The sequence below is a fragment of the Mytilus californianus genome, unplaced genomic scaffold (genome assembly GCF_021869535.1).
Source record: "Mytilus californianus isolate M0D057914Y unplaced genomic scaffold, xbMytCali1.0.p SCAF_37, whole genome shotgun sequence".
Lineage (NCBI taxonomy): Eukaryota > Metazoa > Mollusca > Bivalvia > Mytilida > Mytilidae > Mytilus > Mytilus californianus.
Genome location: NW_026262687.1, coordinates 58,985 through 80,003, shown reverse-complemented (window position 1 = coordinate 80,003; position 21,019 = coordinate 58,985).

Here is a 21,019-nt window from a genome sequence, read left to right as displayed (position 1 = left end):
CCACTAATTATAAAAATCAACAAGATGCCATTTGAATACCGTTGTTCCTCTTGTCTAGTGGCACCATATTTTCTAAACACTGCGATTTCCGTTTTTGACCATTTTAATTTGGTACATCCTGCTTTACTGGATGAACCTTAATCAGAAACGCTCAAACCCAAATACTTACACGTCAATGATATATACTAGATGAATACAAGTAGGGTCATATTGCGTATTTTCACCTTAGAGGATTAACAAAAAATCTACCTTCGGTCAACGTTGCCGCCTGTGGGATTTGAAACCTTAATTTAAAAATCCGAAATTTATCAACAGTGGATTTAGGAAAGGTATTTAATTACTAGTAATCATATCAGTACCTTATCGCGAACAGAGTTTTGGAAAGCCAACAATGACAATTTATTAGAATTAAACCTAAACAGCTTAAACAGAAAATACGGGAACCTCGTAAGTGGTTGTCATTAATATAACCTAAATGTTTTCGGGATTTTCTGTAGTCTGGGTAACAGTTTCGTTTTAGGATACATGATAAAGAAAACAAAACCAAAATTATAAAAGAAATTCAGTATATTGATAGTCAAAGAAATATGCAATTTAGCACAATACAATTTGCATTTCAACTTTCGGAGGTTCATTTATGTAGTATAAATCTCCATTTCACACAAGGATAAAATCTCAGGATACCATCCCTTCACGATCTGTGCACGGACAAATCGTCCAATTGTATTCTTCTGGCAAAACATATTCACGCTTTCTCCCGTAAGACCTGGTCCCTCGAAGATTCCACAGATTCCAGGAAACGATGCACCGTCTAGACCTGCTCTCACTTCAACGTCATGCAACCTGTCACCCGTAAAAACAACAATTAAATCAAATTGACAACTTATTATCTCGTTTATTTGTAACTGCCCTTAAGAAGCACATTGATTGAACTGTTTTTAATTAAATTCACTGAAATATATATATGTATATATACAAAACGTCTGGATATTAGTCATCGATCTTTCTTACGATGGCGCTGGATCGTTACGAGTAATGATACATGTACACAATAAATGAATTATATAAACGCCTAAATAAAGGCAACAGTAGTATACCAGTATTAAAAAGTGTACAACACTAATAATAACAAAAGGAAACATTAAATGTAATTATCTATAAATATTTCGGATAATAGATATCCTTCATCAGAATGATAATGATGTAAAATGAATCATATTAATCTATTCGGATTTAACTATAACAATCTTGAACTAATACAAATAAAATCGAACACAAAAACGCTTGTACAATTCTAAAATATCAAAAATGACGTAGGTTATATAGGTATTTACAACAGAGACTGCATGGATAAAATTATTTTAGCAGATTGAATAACGGGTTTAACCGAAGATAATGAATATACAATAAGAAGCATGTCGACTCAGTAATTTGATAAATCATTTAAAGGGAGGTCAGCAATTTTTTTTCCTTCTTGTTTTATTCGAAAGAAATACAGATTTACTTCTCTTTGAATACATACATGATCTCAAAGTGAGGTTAATCACAGATATAGTGAATTGCTACTTTAATTTTCAATCACTACACTGATAGTATCGATGTTGAATGTTTGTTATGTTTAAAATACATCAGAATGGGTCAATGACTCAAAAGAGACTAGAATATTTAGAATCGTTCAAATATGTTGTTTAAAATGAATAAATAAAGTAAATTTGAATAAACGTTAAAGGAACAGCAATCAAACGACACACAATATTACTATTAGGACATCTACAACGTTAGTATTTGCTAAAATAACTTTATTGGTGTTGTTTTCCCTACAGTGAATGTTTTATAGTAGGGGTGACCACTTTTGTAAACTTAGAAAAAAGTTATATATAAAAAAGATTTTTAACGATAAGGGTTGAAGCTGACGAGAATTGATAAAAATAGCACTTCATTAATTTCGTGCATCTTTAAAGCTTTTCTGGATTGAACTTCATCAGGAAAGCTCAACCCGAACACAATTGAAAGCCAATGCTGTACAAATGACTGAATATGTTAAAATATATTTGACCCAAGGAGACATACAAACTATAGCCAGAATGATCTTCAGTCAACTTTGTCTAAGGAAGTTAGTACGTAGTTTTTATTCATTGAGGAAGAATTTAAGAAAAGTAGATATGCTTTGTTTTACTTTTTTGTTCACTATTTACAAAAATATGCCGTATGGTATCCCAAAGTAATAAAATTATAGCGTATGCTACCTCTTTTATATTGAGAAGCATTGTGGATTATGTCGTGTAGACGATTTTCAATTTTATATTGGGAACGGTGGTATACAAGGTTGATAAGTTTTGATGGAATTAATTTCAGAGAAAACTATCTAGAAGTTCTTTAGAGTTTTATTTTAGATTTCCAGTATTTCAGAAGACCGCGGATAGCATTTTTGCCAATCTAATAGCCAATTCTTTTGTAGAACATGCAGATGAGCCGGCAATGTACCGTTGTTTGTACGGAATTTTGTGAAGCTTAGGTATCCAATACAAACAATGCTGTTCAATGTAGTGTCCATTGAAGCCATGAAGGACTGATGATTCGCCAAAATCTCATCCTTGACAAATGATATGTTTTTGTATGTTCGATTACCAAAGTGCTCATTTATTCATAGTTGTTTTACAAGAAACTCGTAGTAGTACGATTTACACACAAAGACAATATTATTTTTAAGATTTGTCCGTAGGAACAACAACATATTTATCGTGAAGAGATGATAGACATTTCACAGCTTCTTTATCTCTGAAAATTGATTTTGGTCGATCATTCATACAGGTTTTCAACTTATAAATTAAACGTTTTATCAGAGACCTGAATGTTTTGATTTTCAATCTACATATATTAGGCAGTTTACCTAATTCACAACAACATATTCATAATACTGTTTTTGACCTTCAATATCCAAATTAACATGTTATGAACTGCCAATATTCCCAAGCCATAATTAGTTTATATTTGCTACATGTGCATCCATACCAAATCTGCTGTACTTTGGTTATGATATTCTTATCGTATTTTAGAAAAAAGCGGACAACGGTGACTATAATAGTAATTATATCCCACGGAAAAACGACCTTTTTTCCATGTTCTGGTAATTTCTTTTAAAAAATTATCAATACATGTATAACCGTTATAATTAACATAGATTCGATTCTTCATCTTCTCCACTAATTATAAAAATCAACAAGATGCCATTTGAATACCGTTGTTCCTCTTGTCTAGTGGCACCATATTTTCTAAACACTGCGATTTCCGTTTTTGACCATTTTAATTTGGTACATCCTGCTTTACTGGATGAACCTTAATCAGAAACGCTAAAACCCAAATACTTACACGTCAATGATATATACTAGATGAATACAAGTAGGGTCATATTGCGTATTTTCACCTTAGAGGATTAACAAAAAATCTACCTTCGGTCAACGTTGCCGCCTGTGGGATTTGAAACCTTAATTTCTTAAAAAATCCAAAATTTATCAACAGTGGATTTAGGAAAGGTATTTAATTACTAGTAATCATATCAGTACCTTATCGCGAACAGAGTTGTGGAAAGCCAACAATGACAATTTATTAGAATTAAACCTAAACAGCTTAAACAGAAAATACGGGAACCTCGTAAGTGGTTGTCATTAATATAACCTAAATGTTTTCGGGATTTTCTGTAGTCTGGGTAACAGTTTCGTTTTAGGGTACATAATAAAGAAAACAAAACCAAAATTATAAAAGAAATTCAGTATATTGATAGACAAAGAAATATGCAATTTAGCACAATACAATTTGCATTTCAACTTTCGGAGGTTCATTTATGTAGTATAAATCTCCATTTCACACAAGGATAAAATCTCAGGATACCATCCCTTCACGATCTGTGCACGGACAAATCGTCCAATTGTATTCTTCTGGCAAAACATATTCACGCTTTCTCCCCTAAGACCTGGTCCCTTGAAGATTCCACAGATTCCAGGAAACGATGCACCGTCTAGACCTGCTCTCACTTCAACGTCATGCAACCTGTCACCTGTAAAAACAACAATTAAATCAAATTGACAACTTATTATCTCGTTTATTTGTAACTGCCCTTAAGAAGCACATTGATTGAACTGTTTTTAATTAAATTCACTGAAATATATATATGTATATATACAAAACGTCTGGATATTAGTCATCGATCTTTCTTACGATGGCGCTGGATCGTTACGAGTAATGATACATGTACACAATAAATGAATTATATAAACGCCTAAATAAAGGCAACAGTAGTATACCAGTATTAAAAAGTGTACAACACTAATAATAAAAAAAGGAAACATTAAATGTAATTATCTATAAATATTTCGGATAATAGATATCCTTCATCAGAATGATAATGATGTAAAATGAATCATATTAATCTATTCGGATTTAACTATAACAATCTTGAACTAATACAAATAAAATCGAACACAAAAACGCTTGTACAATTCTAAAATATCAAAAATGACGTAGGTTATATAGGTATTTACAACAGAGACTGCATGGATAAAATTATGCTTCTAATAAAAATAGTACTGTGCGATATGAACTGGTACATTTCTAAAATTTCAAGGGTGACGACAGTTAAGATGTTACAACAAAGACTGCGTGGAAATACATTCCCAATGAACAGCACTGACCAATCTAAGCTTGTATAATATTTCAAAGGAGTAGGTTCGATAAGGCCCAAAAAATGGGCCCCCTTTTTTAGCTTAAATTTCAAATCAGGATTTATTGACCAATATCACAATGAATCATAGCTAATACAGTGACTAGATAGGAAATAAGCCTTTTTGTTGAAGATTTACGTTCCTGCGTTTTATTCATGACGTCACAAATAGTACTCATTTTGATTTTTCACGAAAAAATCAATGAAAATGGTTAAATTTTCATTTTTTATTGGACAGAAAACATAGAGCGCATAAAAAAAATGGGCCCCCTTTTTTAGCTTAAATTTCAAATCAGGATTTATTGACCAATATCACAATGAATCATAGCTAATACAGTGACTAGATAGGAAATAAGCCTTTTTGTTGAAGATTTACGTTCCTGCGTTTTATTCATGACGTCACAAATAGTACTCATTTTGATTTTTCACGAAAAAATCAATGAAAATGGTTAAATTTCCATTTATTATTAGAATAAAAAACAAGGAGAATTAAGGCAGACACAGGCCATATAATATTTTTCCCTTAGGTCTATAAACAAATCACTCTCTCTTTGTACTAGTATACAAGAGTCATCGGGATTGACGTCTGTTGTTTGTTTTATCGGATGTGTCCATGTATTTATACATCACATACTAGTACTGCAAAATGGAGAAACACATCAAACACAAAAGTACATATGTACAGAAGAAGTTCAGTTGTATATATTATCGAAGATTTTGAATGTGCTTTTAAATGCATGAACGACAAGCTTTGATGTACAGGTATTCAGATAATGTGTCCAATTTTGATTTGATTCATATAGCTCGAGTCTTATCCTGTTCTGGCAGATTCATGCACAGCAATCATCAATAATTATATACTTTCCTTAATGAAATAAATTGGTTCATCAGGAAATCCCAATAACCGACATCACACTGAAGGTAATTATATAAAACGTTTTACAAAAAAAAGTAAAATCACAAAAATACTGAACTCCGAGATAAATTAAAAAAAGGAAAATCCCTAATCAAATGGCAAAATCAAAAGGTCAAACACATCAAACGAATGGATAACAACTGTCATATTCCTAAAAAAGACCTCACCAATTAATAAAAAAAATCAATTTCATCACATCTTAAATCATATGTTTTACTTCAATAGACATTTTCGAAACCGGCCGTTTTACAATAAACATATATTAAAACATCAATTAACTTTAAAAATAGTTGACTCTCATATTTTATGTTCCTGACGAAGTTAACGCACAAAACAAAAGCATCAGACGCACGAAATTATTAAGTGTTATTTTCATTTTTCACCATGGGGAAGGTTCCACTGCTGATGGGTTTATAGTCTTCGATAGTGTTGTCAGCTTGTAGTCTGTGGTTCGGTACTTACATGATTCTTATCTACTTTTCTCAGATTCTTCCTTACTGAATTTAAACTACGTACTTAATTCTCAGAAACGTAAACTTAAGATCAATTTGGCTATAGTGTGTATGTCTCGCTGGATTATTTAGATTTTTCAGTATGGGGTCTGTTCCACTGCTGGTTGATTGATAGTCGTCGAAAGTTTTATCAGCTTGTAGTCAGTGGTTTGATACTTACATGATGCATATCTACTTTTCTTAAATTCTTCCTCAATGAATAAAAACTACGTACTAACTTCCTTAGACAAAGTTGACTGAAGATCATTCTGGCTATAGTTTGTATGTCTCCTTGGGTCAAATATATTTTAACATATTCAGTCATTTGTACAGCATTGGCTTTCAATTGTGTTCGGGTTGAGCTTTCCTGATGAAGTTCAATCCAGAAAAGCTTTAAAGATGCACGAAATTAATGAAGTGCTATTTTTATCAATTCTCGTCAGCTTCAACCCTTATCGTTATAAATCTTTTTTATATATAACTTTTTTCTAAGTTTACAAAAGTGGTCACCCCTACTATAAAACATTCACTGTAGGGAAAACAACACAAATAAAGTTATTTTAGCAAATACTAACGTTGTAGATGTCCTAATAGTAATATTGTGTGTCGTTTGATTGCTGTTCCTTTAACGTTTATTCAAATTTACTTTATTTATTCATTTTAAACAACATATTTGAACGATTTCTAAATATTCTAGTCTCTTTTGAGTCATTGACCCATTGTGATGTATTTTAAACATAACAAACATTCAACATCGATACTATCAGTGTAGTGATTGAAAATTAAAGCAGCAATTCACTATATCTGTAATTAACCTCACTTTGAGATCATGTATGTATTCAAAGAGAAGTAAATCTGTATTTCTTTCGAATAAAACAAGAAGGAAAAAAAATTGCTGACCTCCCTTTAAATGATTTATCAAATTACTGAGTCGACATGCTTCTTATTGTATATTCATTATCTTCGGTTAAACCCGTTATTCAGTCTGCTAAAATAATGAAAAACGCAATGCATCAATTGTATATTTAATGAATGACTTATTGATAGCATTCTCACATTCAATATATAGTTTTCGGTTCAGGGGTTTAGTTATTCATTAAGGAAAAATCTTGGATAATCAAATATATTTGCATCATAACAGGAACCCCATTTTTATTCCCAATGAAATAAGCATTTACTAACAGTAATCACAAGATAAAAAGAGCAATAAAATCATTTGTGGGTCTAAATTTGCTTCTTTATCAAAGCTGCTGTCATCATCTTTTGCTTTCCAAATAATTTCAAAACGCTATAGTACTACAATTTGTCTTCTTGTATTTCGTGTATTACCTGCCACCTTTACCTTTTTACAGGTTCTTATTATAATACGGTTTTTAAGTTGGTTAGCAAAAAAGCTACAATCGCATATACTAGGAGTTGTCGGATATTTTAAATGTCAGTGTTTAAAAAGCAGTGTCATGTCATCGTATTTTGTAAGATTTGTAAAGTATACTCGAGCTCATCTTTAGTGAACACGTCCACTTTGTGTTTTTGTTAGATTTATTTTTATTTGTATCCATCTGATGAGTTAAGCCTTTTTCAACTGATTCGTATAGTTTGTTCTTATGTTGTTCTGTTACATTACTGGTTCAGGTTAGGGGAGGGTTGCCGCCTTCAACCTAGTTTAACCCCGCCACATTTTGTATGTACCTGTCCTAAGTTAGGAACATGTAATTCAGTGGTTGTCGTGTGTTGCAGTGTTACATATTTGTTTTTGCGTTCATTATTTCGTACATAAATTAGGCCATTAGTTTTCTCGTTTAAACTGTTTTACATTTTTCATGTAGGGGCCTTTTATAGCTGACTATCCTGTATGGGCTTTTCTCATTATTGAAGGCCGTACGGTGACCTATAGTTGTTAATTTTTGTGTTATTTGGTCTATTGTGGAGAGTTGTCTTATTGGCAATCATACCACATCTTCTTTTTATAAAGAATGATTTTACCAAAATAAATAGCGAGACATAGACTAATGATGCGCAAATAACATATGACAAAACTGATTATAGTGAAAGAGAAACGAAATTTACAAAAGGGACATTTAACCTCATCAGTACGAAAATAACCTGACAATGCCATTGCAAACAAAGAAAAGACCAAAGGACAAACAATGGTATACAAATACAACATAGAAAACTAAATACTGAGCTACGCGAACCCCACCATAAACAAGCTTGTAGCTGTGACAATACTTTTGTACTTCAAACGATGCATAGTTGTTTTGAAAAAGATACTGGTCAAATATAAATCATCTGTCCTGCAAAGTTTGAAAAGTACTATAATGTTATTCTTGGAATCTATAATAATAACTTCTAAATGCACCAAGAAATAAAGGAGTGTATTTGTGCTTAAAGAAATATACGATTTCGACATATATATGAATCATTATATCACGCATCTTTTAAAATAAAAAGCTTCATAAGTGTATATAGAAGGAGGATTCAAATAATTGATTAATGTTTAATTAAATAATAGATTAAATTCCAGTTGCAAATAGCTTATGCAATCATAACAACAAGACAATAGGAAAGTTCAGGAATGTTGGTTGACCAGGATAAAAGATGCGATTTTTTAAGGATTCACATTACATCAATAAGGATGAGGAAATCACGGCAAGGGTTATATGTATAAAAGAAATATTATTAACATTCCGTGTAATATTCGTGTGCCTGTTCTTCATTAGTAGTAAGTCAGGGGTTGTCGAAAATTAATTAAGCGAAATTTTGTTATTTGGAGAATATGATATTGATGAGGGTTGTTGATGATTTCATTTAATTTGCAAATAGTACTGCCGTGGGCAATTTTATATCCTAACATGTTGTAAAGTCAAGCCACAGGTAAATGAGGGTATGTAGAATTTTGACAATTTTTTTACCTGGAAGATTTGATCGAATGTCCTGCCATGCGACGTTTATAGCGCTATTTCACATGAGCCACCAGAATAAATACTTCATGCCGTTGGACATCTTTTGTATGCAGATTTTGTGAGTGTCAATTTTTTCATATTGTTTAAATTTGGTGAGTCACAATGACCATATATTCATAAGCAAGTCAACAAATTAGAATGTGAGTGAAAAAGGACATGTTAACATGAGAGAGGCGAACGATACCAAAGGGACATTCAAACTCCAAAGTCGAAAAAATATACTGACAACACCATGTAAAAAAAACCCAACAAACTAACAACAGTGCACAAAACACAGCATAGAACACTAAAGACTGAGCAACACGAATCCCCCCCCCCCAAAAAAAAAATATCCTGTTGTTCATGTAAGTACAAACACGATGATAAGTTTAATTGGATATGTTACCTTCGGGAGAAAGAGGACGGAATTGGGGTTATAACAATCGAAACATAAGGGAATGGAATTAATTCTACTTCATCTCTTAGAACACTTTGTTTAATAGCTTTTTGGTCATAGCGTTGTCAGTTTATTTTCGTCTTATGAGTTTGAGTGTCCCTTTGGTACAGTCCCCTCTCTTTTCATTTTGAGCAGTAACCCTCTATCAAGGAAATCATGATAGAAAATGCAAGCCCTGGAATATGGTTTAACCTTGGAGGTTTATACTATATTTGCAGGCGTTGCTGGAATCTTTGTACTTAGAAATGAAAAGTTCACAATAAGGAAGCTGACATTTCTCTTTTGTCGTACAGTTGTGCTATCAAGCAACCCTCTTTGTCAATTTCTAAGTGTAAGTCAAGTTATAAGGCATCCTTAGCAGTGTCTGTTGTATCCGTTATCTCAAATTCGATGGGAAAGTTGCATTCAACATAGTCATCAAACTTTGAAAAATGTATTGAGAGGACATCATTTATGTAACGGAATGTGAAGTTGAAGGATAATACTAACGTAATTTCTTTCTTCCTAGGAAATTCATGTGTGTCAGCAAGGAACAGGTCGGCAAAAAAATAGCACAGTTAGTTCTCATGGGAATGCCGATTGTTTGTTGACAAATACGTCCTCCAAACGTAACAAATATGTTGTCAATAAAGAAATCAAACATTTTGATAAAGTCAGTTTCAGAAAAAATTTTGTTTGAATCAGAGTGATTTTCCACAAAGCACGATGTATCCCTCATAAGGAAAAATGCTTGTCTCTACGTTGGCCATTCTTTCAATTTGTCTTTTATTTTGAAATGGGGAATACTTGTGTAGCATGACGAGAAATCAAATGGTTTAATGCTATTGCAAGATAATAGAGTCTTCTATTGTATATACTCTAAAAGATTTTTGGATGTTTTAATATCCACATCTGATTCACGCCATCTCTAGAATTTTCACAATAATAAATTTGAAGCCCGGCTTTTATTGACTATACAATTGGTGTTAATAATTTTGAAAGGTTACGTGGAGCACTTGGAAGACCCAGCAATATAAAGTTGTTTGTAATGACATATGTGTAATTAAGGTATCCATACAGCGAAGGAAGATCCAGTTTTTCATCTTTAGTTGAAATTCCAAAGGAATATAGAAAATAAACTTATTATTATATCCAGGATTTCATCATTTGTAAGTGTCGTGTGGGATATGTTGAGTTTCCAAGTGAATTGTTATTACCTACTGCATCTATCATGCAGCTTATGTATAACAACATATTTGTCATTGAAGTTGGGCAGGTTTTTTGCTACAGACTACAGAATACTAGTCGATCACAAAGTCTTCGGCAGTCCCAATTTGTAAACTGGAAGTGTGTTTTACCTTTTATACTGCAATTGTGCTAATTGCGCGCTCAAATTGCATTGACTGTATAGACATTTGTGATATCCAGTAACTGACCGTATAAGACTGCGTTTGTTGAGTTGAGGATGTATTTCCGTAAAATTTTATCTATGACGGAAAACAAGAATTCAGGTTCGCGCATTTTTACGTAGTACTCTTTAATTTCAAAAATGATGTGTTTTTCAAAAAAATATTTTATTTGGGACTGTTGAAACAGTTGTAATATATTTAAGGAATATCTATACATCACTTAAATTTATTGATTCGCAATATTATTTATTTTGTGCTCGGCTAAAAACAGAATCCTCACATTCTATCTGTTTTTACTGCTTGACAAAATGACGTAAAGGTAAACAACTATAGGTCACCGTTAGGCCTTCAACAATGAGCAAAATCCCATAGCGCATAGAAAGCTATAAATGGGCCTGAAATTACAACTGTTAAACAATTTAAACGATAAAGCAAACGGTTTGATTGATGTACAAAATAAATAAAGCAAAACTAAATATGATATACAGCAACAAACGACAAGCACTGAGTTACAGGCTCTTGACATGGGACAGACACATACAGAATATTGCGGGGTTCAACATGCATGTTTGCAGTCGCCTAGATCTCCCTTAACCTGGGATAGTAGTGAAGCAGCACAACATAAGAATTAACTATGAAAATCAGTTGAAAAGGCTGAACTCATCAGGTCGATATAAATCACAAACACAACTAAAACCCAAAATACACAAAGTACACAAAGTACAGATCTGAGAGTTATAGGAAGCTAGTTTAAAGTCATTAACAACTAACAAAACAGTGTGTGTCTAAACTAAAACATCTTTAAGTCAAGATTTCATTTCCAAATAAAAGACATGCCCTTATACATAGTTAATATATGTATGATTCATTGCACAAGTGACTTTGAGAATGCAAAATACATCATATATAAAAATAATTTATTCACCAATGTTCAATAACAAAATTTGGACGACATATTTTGAAGACTTAGTAAATCAATTGCAAACACAGAATGAACAAAAATTTGAACAGTCAACATTTCTACATTGAATTATATCGAAGTATGGGTTTCCTTTCCATGCTAGTAAAATAGCTTTACATTTTCCTCTACTGGTAGTTATCTGTATATTGTGCACTCGGGTTCCTGGTAAGGTACTTCTTGGTTGACGGTCTGTTGTCTTTATAATATAACTCAAGGATGGGTTTGGTGGTATATTTGACTTCTTTATGGCTATATCAGAACAGCCATAATACTCTTCCTCTAAGCTCCCGTGTCTGTTTGCTGAAGAAATGGTAAATATTTATTATTGTATTATACTACTTGTTTGAAACATCAGTCTTCCTTCAAATGACATATTGATTAAACTACTCATGAGTCAAGATTGTTTGATTATTTGTTTTTGCTAACCCAGTGGAAATAATCGGATGCACAAATTCGGATGAGAAAACATTCATCTTTAATACAATTTGAAGATTCTACAACGTAGGCTAATAGGAATGTAGGGCTTTAAATTTGGACTGACACTTCAGGTTGCAATTCTGTAAATATAGACAGTGCAAATATGGATTACTATTTTATTCAAAGGTCAAAACATAGGGCTGTGTGGCATATTTTCAACATTTATATGCCCCGAACTTCTAAGAGTTTAAACTTCTATTAAAATTATGTACCACCCCTATCTTCACTCTGGGTGTTCCTCAGAATTCAATTTCGACGGTATCCATGTGTATTTATACTGGTAACATTCCCATTCTATGTCTCTATGAGATGAAACATAGAGATCATATCTGGGACCCAGTACGTAAACAAAACAAAATATCTATGAATATTATATATCTACCCAAAAGAGGCGTGGTTTTTGAAACAGCTGTATTTACAAAGTGCAACCTTCAATTGGGATTAAGGCAGAACTGGCGCCTCGAAACTGACGATATACAGACTCTATGAGGGATTGATTTAAGGGTCTTCTTTAACGCACAGACAGCGTGGCACTCTCTAAACGAGGCAACAGATTTCACGTCACCATCCTGACCGAACGTTGTATCGTATTTATACATCACGCATGAACGAACGGACGTCTACTTTGGCTATGGTTTTACTATGGTTTTTTACTGCCAGTGACCTAATCTACACCCTCAGGGTTGGTAAGTCATTAACAAAACTGATCAATTGAATTCTAAATATATATTATTTTGGACTACTTCTATTTACTGATTTATGGGATATTAGTTTTCGTGTGTATATTAACCCATGAATTAACAGAGTGTACACTTTCTTTATGTTATAATGTAGACTAAGGCAAAACTATGAATTCAAATATCCACAAACATATTTTTTTATATTAATCCATGACAATTGATATCAAGGAAAATGAATGAATCCACAGTATTCAAATCGCTCCACATAATTTTTTTTTTTGTACAAGTGCATTTGGCTTGTTTATATGGAACGTTCAACAATGCGAAAATATTAAAAAACTTTGCAATAAATAATACATAAAATTATATTACCATAGTATAAGAAGCAGCTCGTGAATCAACAAATAAATATATTAATAATATATAATTTGAAGTTTACATAATGGATCACATCGTGATTTAACAAATTTTCAGAAGACAATACACAGGAAATTTTCGGACACATTTATTGTTTCATTTGTGTACACGAAATGTTAACCGAAATGTATCCGTATATATAAGGTGTCAGACCACCAAATAAGTGCGCTCCATAGTATACTAATTTAAGATTTCCAGAAAACCAGGGGTTATTTTTGGAGTACCTCTTTTTGAAGGTCAGTTTTTTTCTTAGAAGGCTTTAAATGTATGTTGAAAATTGGCATTTTCTATCAAAGTCATACATTACAGTCAGTTTAAATTGAGCTGTGAAATTTTTAATATGAGTCGCATTATGTTCAGATAAGCTGTTGTTAACTACAAATTGACTTAGGATTAAAAATAAAGCAACACAAAAGAATGTTGATCAACATTTTTGTCTCTTTAGGTGTCAGACCACCAATTACTCCCTCTAATTTAGAACGTATGTAAAAGTAGCCCTACTCTGACACAAAATAGTGCTTTTGATGTCCTTGTTTACCTAAACTAACCAACAAATTTGCAGAAATGAAACTTTTGGTGAAAGAAAAATATATTTAGACCATTCTGAGCCAAAATTTACTTGTCTATGAGTTTGCATTAAAAATTGAGGATTAATGCGCTCCATAGTATACTAATTTAAGATTTCCAGAAAACCAGGGGTTATTTTTGGAGTACCTCTTTTTTTTGAAGGTCAGTTTTTTCTTAGAAGGCTTTAAATGTATGTTGAAAATTGGCATGCAGAAAGCTGATACATGTACAATTCAGGATACACCTGGTTTCTATGAAGTTAAACTTAAGGTTAAATATTTTGAAAGCTGTGAAAATTGCAAAATTTGGTTGAACAGGTAGGGATATTTAATTGGTGGTCTGACACCTTTAACGTAACGTCTATAATTTTCATTTAGATGACAAGGACAATGATTTACACCATGGGTTTTGCTATTAACATAGATCTTAACTGGGTTCTTAAACGTCTCTTGTTTAAAATATAAAGGATCTAGAAATATTAGATTGATTGATTGTTGTTTAATTGCAATTACTTGTTGCATTTTCGGGACGAGAAGCTATTTACGATTAATATAATAGGTGGGTTATTATGGTACAGTTTTTTCTGCTTACAAATCTTACTGTTTGAACTAATCCTGGTTTTCTTACCACAATAAACTTATAATAAACTAAATTTGTTTTAACTAATGAAGCAAAACTAATAGTGGTATTGAGGTCGAAGAAAATAGACTTGATAAATAGTGTACTATAATGTAACATAGATATAAAACAACTGCTGGAAGAATTCCAGGTTCTCCTGATAGAGGAGGGATTTACAGAAGGTAAAATGTAATTACAACCGGAAACTGTGACATATACCATTGGTAACTGCTAGCTGAACATGTACATGAGTACTGTATTAATTAAAAAAAACAGGTTTTGACACCACAATGTTTAAAAATCTTTAGACATGTAAGAAAGAGCGTAAACCAACACTTTAGTATTTCACTTCTGTGGCATTGTTTTATACATTCCCGATTTTCTTCATTTTTTTTTATAAGAAAATCATCCTGCATTGATTCGACTTCATCAGATTCACATGTGTTTAAACAGCGTCAAAATCATCGTTTAGATTATCACGTTGAGAACTTTCTATCTGGACAAAATATAATTCATCAACAATCCGTAGCTCCTCAATAAACTCTCATCATGGTTATCTGTTAGTTCCGATGGGATACTTAAGCAAAATAAAACAAAACTAGCTTCAGACTCTTTCACTTCAACTGTCAACTTTAGTTTTCGGTAAGGGAAGTAACCTATAACATGAACAGATTAAAACACGGAATTGTGTTAAAAATGAATGTTGCAGACTTTGATAAATAAAGACAATTACGAGATACGCACACACGGTAAGCTGTACGTGTGATATAATTAGTGAAATAATATTATTTTAGGCAGCGATCAATATTTTTTGCAGGTGCTCGTCAACGTTAACTTTGTAACGTCATAGCCAAAATTACGTTTTACCACATCTTGGGCCATTTTGTCAGACGTCGTCACATATTTGGAAGATGTTCTTCCTTACAATCATTAATTCATGTAGTGTAATAGGTGTATGTCACCTAAAAATTAAGAATGCCACTGAAACAAACAAGAGATGAACCACACCTAAATCGTTTTCTTGAAATAAATGTTAACGAACAATAAAACATTTGATTGATCATTAACTCGATATATTCAGTATTTTTATAAAGTTCCCCTTCCAAAATAACATACTAACATCATATGGGTTTACGTATTTCTGTTGATATAGAAATAACAAGTAGCAAGGCCATTTTTAAGTGAACGCCCGAACCTCAGCGAGGGGTCTGAAGCCCCCAATCGGCCCCAGGGCTGTTGACCTCTGAATACGGGACAAAAACCACCGGAAGCTCAGGCGTTTTCGTGAAAAAGATACTATTGCTGTCTTTCAAAGTTCATCAATAGCAATCTACTTGGTCGGTTGAGAACGAAAATTTTCTACATAGAGATGAGTTCAGCTTCCCGGTTGTGAAATTTCCATTTCTATGTAGCAACATTCCAGTAGACCATGCATATGAGGATCATATATCTCCAGTTAATTACGATATTTCCCATCATGATGCCTTGAATAAGGTTGCTACTTACAAGGAAGCTATTAAACCAAGAGTTCAAATTAATGAAATTGAAAGCATCCCTTCGAAAATTGTTGTTTCACATATGACGACGGTCATGTTCCGTCCTTTTTTCCTCGAATTTGACCTACCAAATTTAACTTATCACCGAGTTTTTACTTACATGCCACATGTGAAACAAGATATCCTTACCCTGCTGGAGCACCTGAGTTCACCCCCGGTTTTAGGTGGGGTTTGTATTGCCTAGTCTTTAGTTTTATATGTTTTATTTTTTGTACTGTTTGTCTTTACGACATTTTACGTCTTGTCAGTTTGTTTTCAACTGATGTGTTTGAATATACCTTTAGTAAATTAAGCCTCTCTTCTTAAATTTGATTTGGCTTTTTTCATGTTGATTTCATTGTGTTGATTTTGAATCTAATTGTTTTAGAGAAAAATTTTCAAACCTGTTACTTTAGAATATGGGTTAAAGGAAATGTTGGGTAAACCCATCAATCGACAAAAATAAACCAACTTTATAAACATTGTAAGAAAAAGCAAGTTCTATATTAAGTAGTTCAACCTCTTATAATTTTCACAACTTTCAAGGGAAAATTTCTTTAATAGACGAATGAAATAATAGACACTCTATATACAAAGGACATAAGCTAAACTGAAAAACAAGAATACAAAATAAAACCATAATACAATAATACAATGCCGGGATGTATAAATATCGAGCCACGCCAGATAATAAGAGCACTATATATAAAATAAGGTGGTATGATTGCCAATGAGACATATTTCAATCACATTTCAAATATTGTGAATGTCAGCAATTAATTGCAACCGTACGGCCTTCAAAAATAAGAAAAAAACATACCTTATAGTCAGCTAAAGAAGGTCCTGGCATGCCAAATATGAAACAATGCAATTGAGAAAACTAACGGCCTCATATATACCAAAACAAGTTGAGAAAAAAAAAAAATTGACAGACAAGAACCAACGACAACAGCTGAATTACAGGCTCCTAAATTTAAACAGTTACACACAGAATATGGCGAGATTAAGCATGCTTGTGAGTGCACAATCTTCCCCTTGCCTGCGGTAGTGTAGTAACAGCACAACATAAGACAAGCTGTAAAAATCAGTTGCAAAAAGCTAGATCGATACAAAGAATAACTTCAAACAAAAACACAGACAGAACATTGCAACGTATATATTCATTCCTCATCCCTAACATAAAAATGTACATATCTGAAAGTACTCGCAGTTACTGACAGTTAGTTCAAAGCCAATAACAACTCATTTAGAAAAAAATACTCATGTATCGAAGACTTACATATCAATCAGTACACATCCAACATTCAATGGATAACGTTTAATGACATCATTAACAGTACTAGTCAGAGACAATTATGACCTTGTGCATTGCAAAAATATAGTTATCGACAGATTGTAGTACCCTGGAAGTATATATGTGTAATATTTAGTTTGGTTTTTATTTACTGTTAACAAAATCAATATTTCAACCAATTAAAACAATATTCAGAGATTTAATTACAGACTATGAAAAGGTAACCTGTTAGAATACGTTTTTTAAAAGGATTGATAATATCGTATCCAAATTCCCAGACTGGGCTAACAGCATCACCGTTAACTTAAGGATGGCTAGTAAAATGGTTAAAAATATCACAAAGATAGTTTATACCCATATCTAATTAGATGAGGAGATAAGCAAAATAAATGACAAATAATTTTGTAGTGATTCAACAGAAAAAAATTTAAATATATATTAAGTGTATATGGTAAAACCCGAGGATTTTCCCCCTCTTCAACTCTGTTATTTATATAGATAGGCACAAGCTAACTATCTGATTCGTCAATCTTCAGCTGTGACGAAAGCATGAATTTATAAAAAACCTAACAAAAAAGATACATGGCTAAAAATGAAAATACAGTTCATAAAAGCAGTGTCTATAATTTACCTCGTGGTGTATTGAGAAAGATTCAACGCCCTTGAGAGCACTTCACAATTAGATCATAAATAGTATTAGGAGAGTGACTATTTTTAAAAACGCATTTAGATGGAAGTGGGCGACACAGTTTCTTTTTGGTCCTCTTGATTGCCTTTGTCCTACCTGTATTCATGGTAGGGAAGTCTATTATTGCAAACAAAAACCCATGTTTTTTTCAGAATGATTTAGTTCGAAACTTACAGGAATCAGACCTCTAATATAATAATTGATGTCATTCTATTTTAAATTCTCCGTGGAGCGACCAATTTAGGAAATTGCCATTTTAGGTGTAAGATGGGATTTAATAGAATGTTTATACATTTTATAAGGTTTTTCGGTGTAAAGTTTCAAATAGATTTATAAATGTATCATCTTCATAGAAATATTGATCACTCAGATTTACTGTTATAGCAATCTTGTTTGGCAATTGAAAGTAATCTTGAAAGTACTTTTTGACCAAGTTTGTTAAATAGGAAATGCAGTCGTCAACTCGTTATTAAGCGTGTAATGATAGTGACACGTTCTATGCACGTTATAGAACATTGCGATACCCCTTTGAGGTGTCCGTTGGTGGCCTGATACAACACTAATTTTCTGCCTTGTAAACCTAGCTTATTTATAGTGGCAGTCAAAATGTCGAGCCGTTTATCCTGGTATGTCTGCATTGCATAACCTACTATCGAATTAATTCTAAATGGTTTTTAGTCCTTTATATTCAAGACGAGAAACTATAAGCAATTCATACAATATGTCTGTTATGCAAGGTCAGACGACATGGATTAATGGCGGGAAATGCTAACTCGATGAATACTGTTTCGTTGAAATGCAGAACTTGTCATCCGATTTATGAACTTTTTTGTCGTTGGCAATCGCATTCCCTACAAAAGTCTAAAAGTCTGAATTTACTAATTTGTGTCTGAATTTGCATCAGAATTTACACGACATTCTAATTGTTTCTGAATTTTTCTTTATAATTCTCGATATTGTCTAGATTTTTCATTGTTGTTGACTGTCTGAATTATGTCTCAACTTGTCTCGGCATATGGCTCAACAGCCTGAACAGTGTATTGCAAATTCTCGACACATCCTTGACAGTCTGAACTGTGTCTTGATAAGCCTCGACGCATTCTAGTCTGTCTTAAGTTTGTCTCGATAAGTTTCGACACATTCTTGACAGTCTGCAGTGTGTCTCAATTAGTCTCAACTTTAGTTTTAAGCCTGTCAAGAATATGTCAACTAAATGTTAGACTAACAATTAAGAATGTTGACAATATGTCGAGTCGAATTTAGTAAACAACAGTATGTCGAGAATTTGTCTAGTCACGTTAAGACAGAATTTTAATTGTCCAGAAAATATTGAACCAAATTAAGAAGAAAAAGTTTGCCGAAATTTGACAAGTAATTCTAAGACAGTATTCAGAATGTCAAGAATATGTCGAAAAGATTTCAGACAAATTTAATAAAAGTCAGACTTTGTCGAGAAAATTAATACAAAATCAAATTTATTGAGAATGTCAAGTAATTGTTTATGAAAATTCAGACTTCTAGACTTTTGTAAGTGGCCATTAAATGTCTACTTCAAATGTTTGTTCCCAAAACACAAACACATTTATTGAGAATGTCAAGTAATTGTTCATGAAAATTCAGACTTCTAGACTTTTGTAAGTGGCCATTAAATGTCTACTTCAAATGTTTGTTCCCAAAACACAAACAAATATTATACGATTGATAATTAGAGAATCAGCTTTATTTCTAAAATGAATACAAATAATGGTGCATTCTGGCTATATTTCAATTGGCAATACATATGTTGACCTACCATACATGCTCTCGTACAATTGTTTTCTCTTTTATATAACCACTAAAAAAAGAAATTATACAAAACACATTTCTAAAACATGTCATCAGAATATATAAAACTGTTTTATTATGTCTACAACGTAAATTATACCTGTTCCGGATTATTTTGACAGAACTTAAATAAAAAAAGATAGTGTCTTGATTTATGTGCTTTTAAATCAATATCACATTTATAGTATCATATCTCCCAACGTTACATATTAAAGTAAATAAAAAATTAAAACAACACTTAATAAATTTCCTGCAATTAGTAAAAGGTATTTTCACACAATTTAAAAAATATGGAAATGAGGTAGGTAAACCATTTGGACAAAATTGCATTGACATTATTTATCGATATCTCCTTACGTCGGTTAATTACCTGTTTCAAATTTAAATATTTATGGATCCGATTTAGATTTAAAGATTACTATGAAGGTATGATAGATATAGCTGTCATTTGTCAAAATTCATAAAATCTTATGAAATATAAATTATTAATCAATAATACTTAAATATTACGCCGGGTTGAGTTGATGAAGGTTGTTTCTTATCTATTGTTCAAACATATAGTTACATGAAATAAAAACCAATGTTCAGATAACATTAACCAATTAAAAAGACCAATCAAGGTAACAAACAAAAATGAGGATATCACATGTAGTCCAAAAGGCGCGAGACCGGTTGCATTGACAGTATGAGCGTTGTCTACCAAGCATGCATCAAACGCGTGCAAACCCACCACTCATAATAAAGGCACAATCAGAAATATAACACAATCGGTAAATAACAGATTAGACGACTTCTCTGGTATCTTAAGATCAAGGATAGCAAAGACATAAACTATATTGTCATATTTTTGATCGGTAATACGATGTAGCATGAAGTGAGCAGGTCTATTCGCATTAAATAACAAAACAAGGGTTTACAATATGGAATGTATGAAACAGATATTAATCAACAATTTAGATATATTTCTAACTTTAAATAATATATAATTTTACAATAACACGGTTTGCCGAACGTGTGTATGTCTGACATAATATTTTGTATTAAATG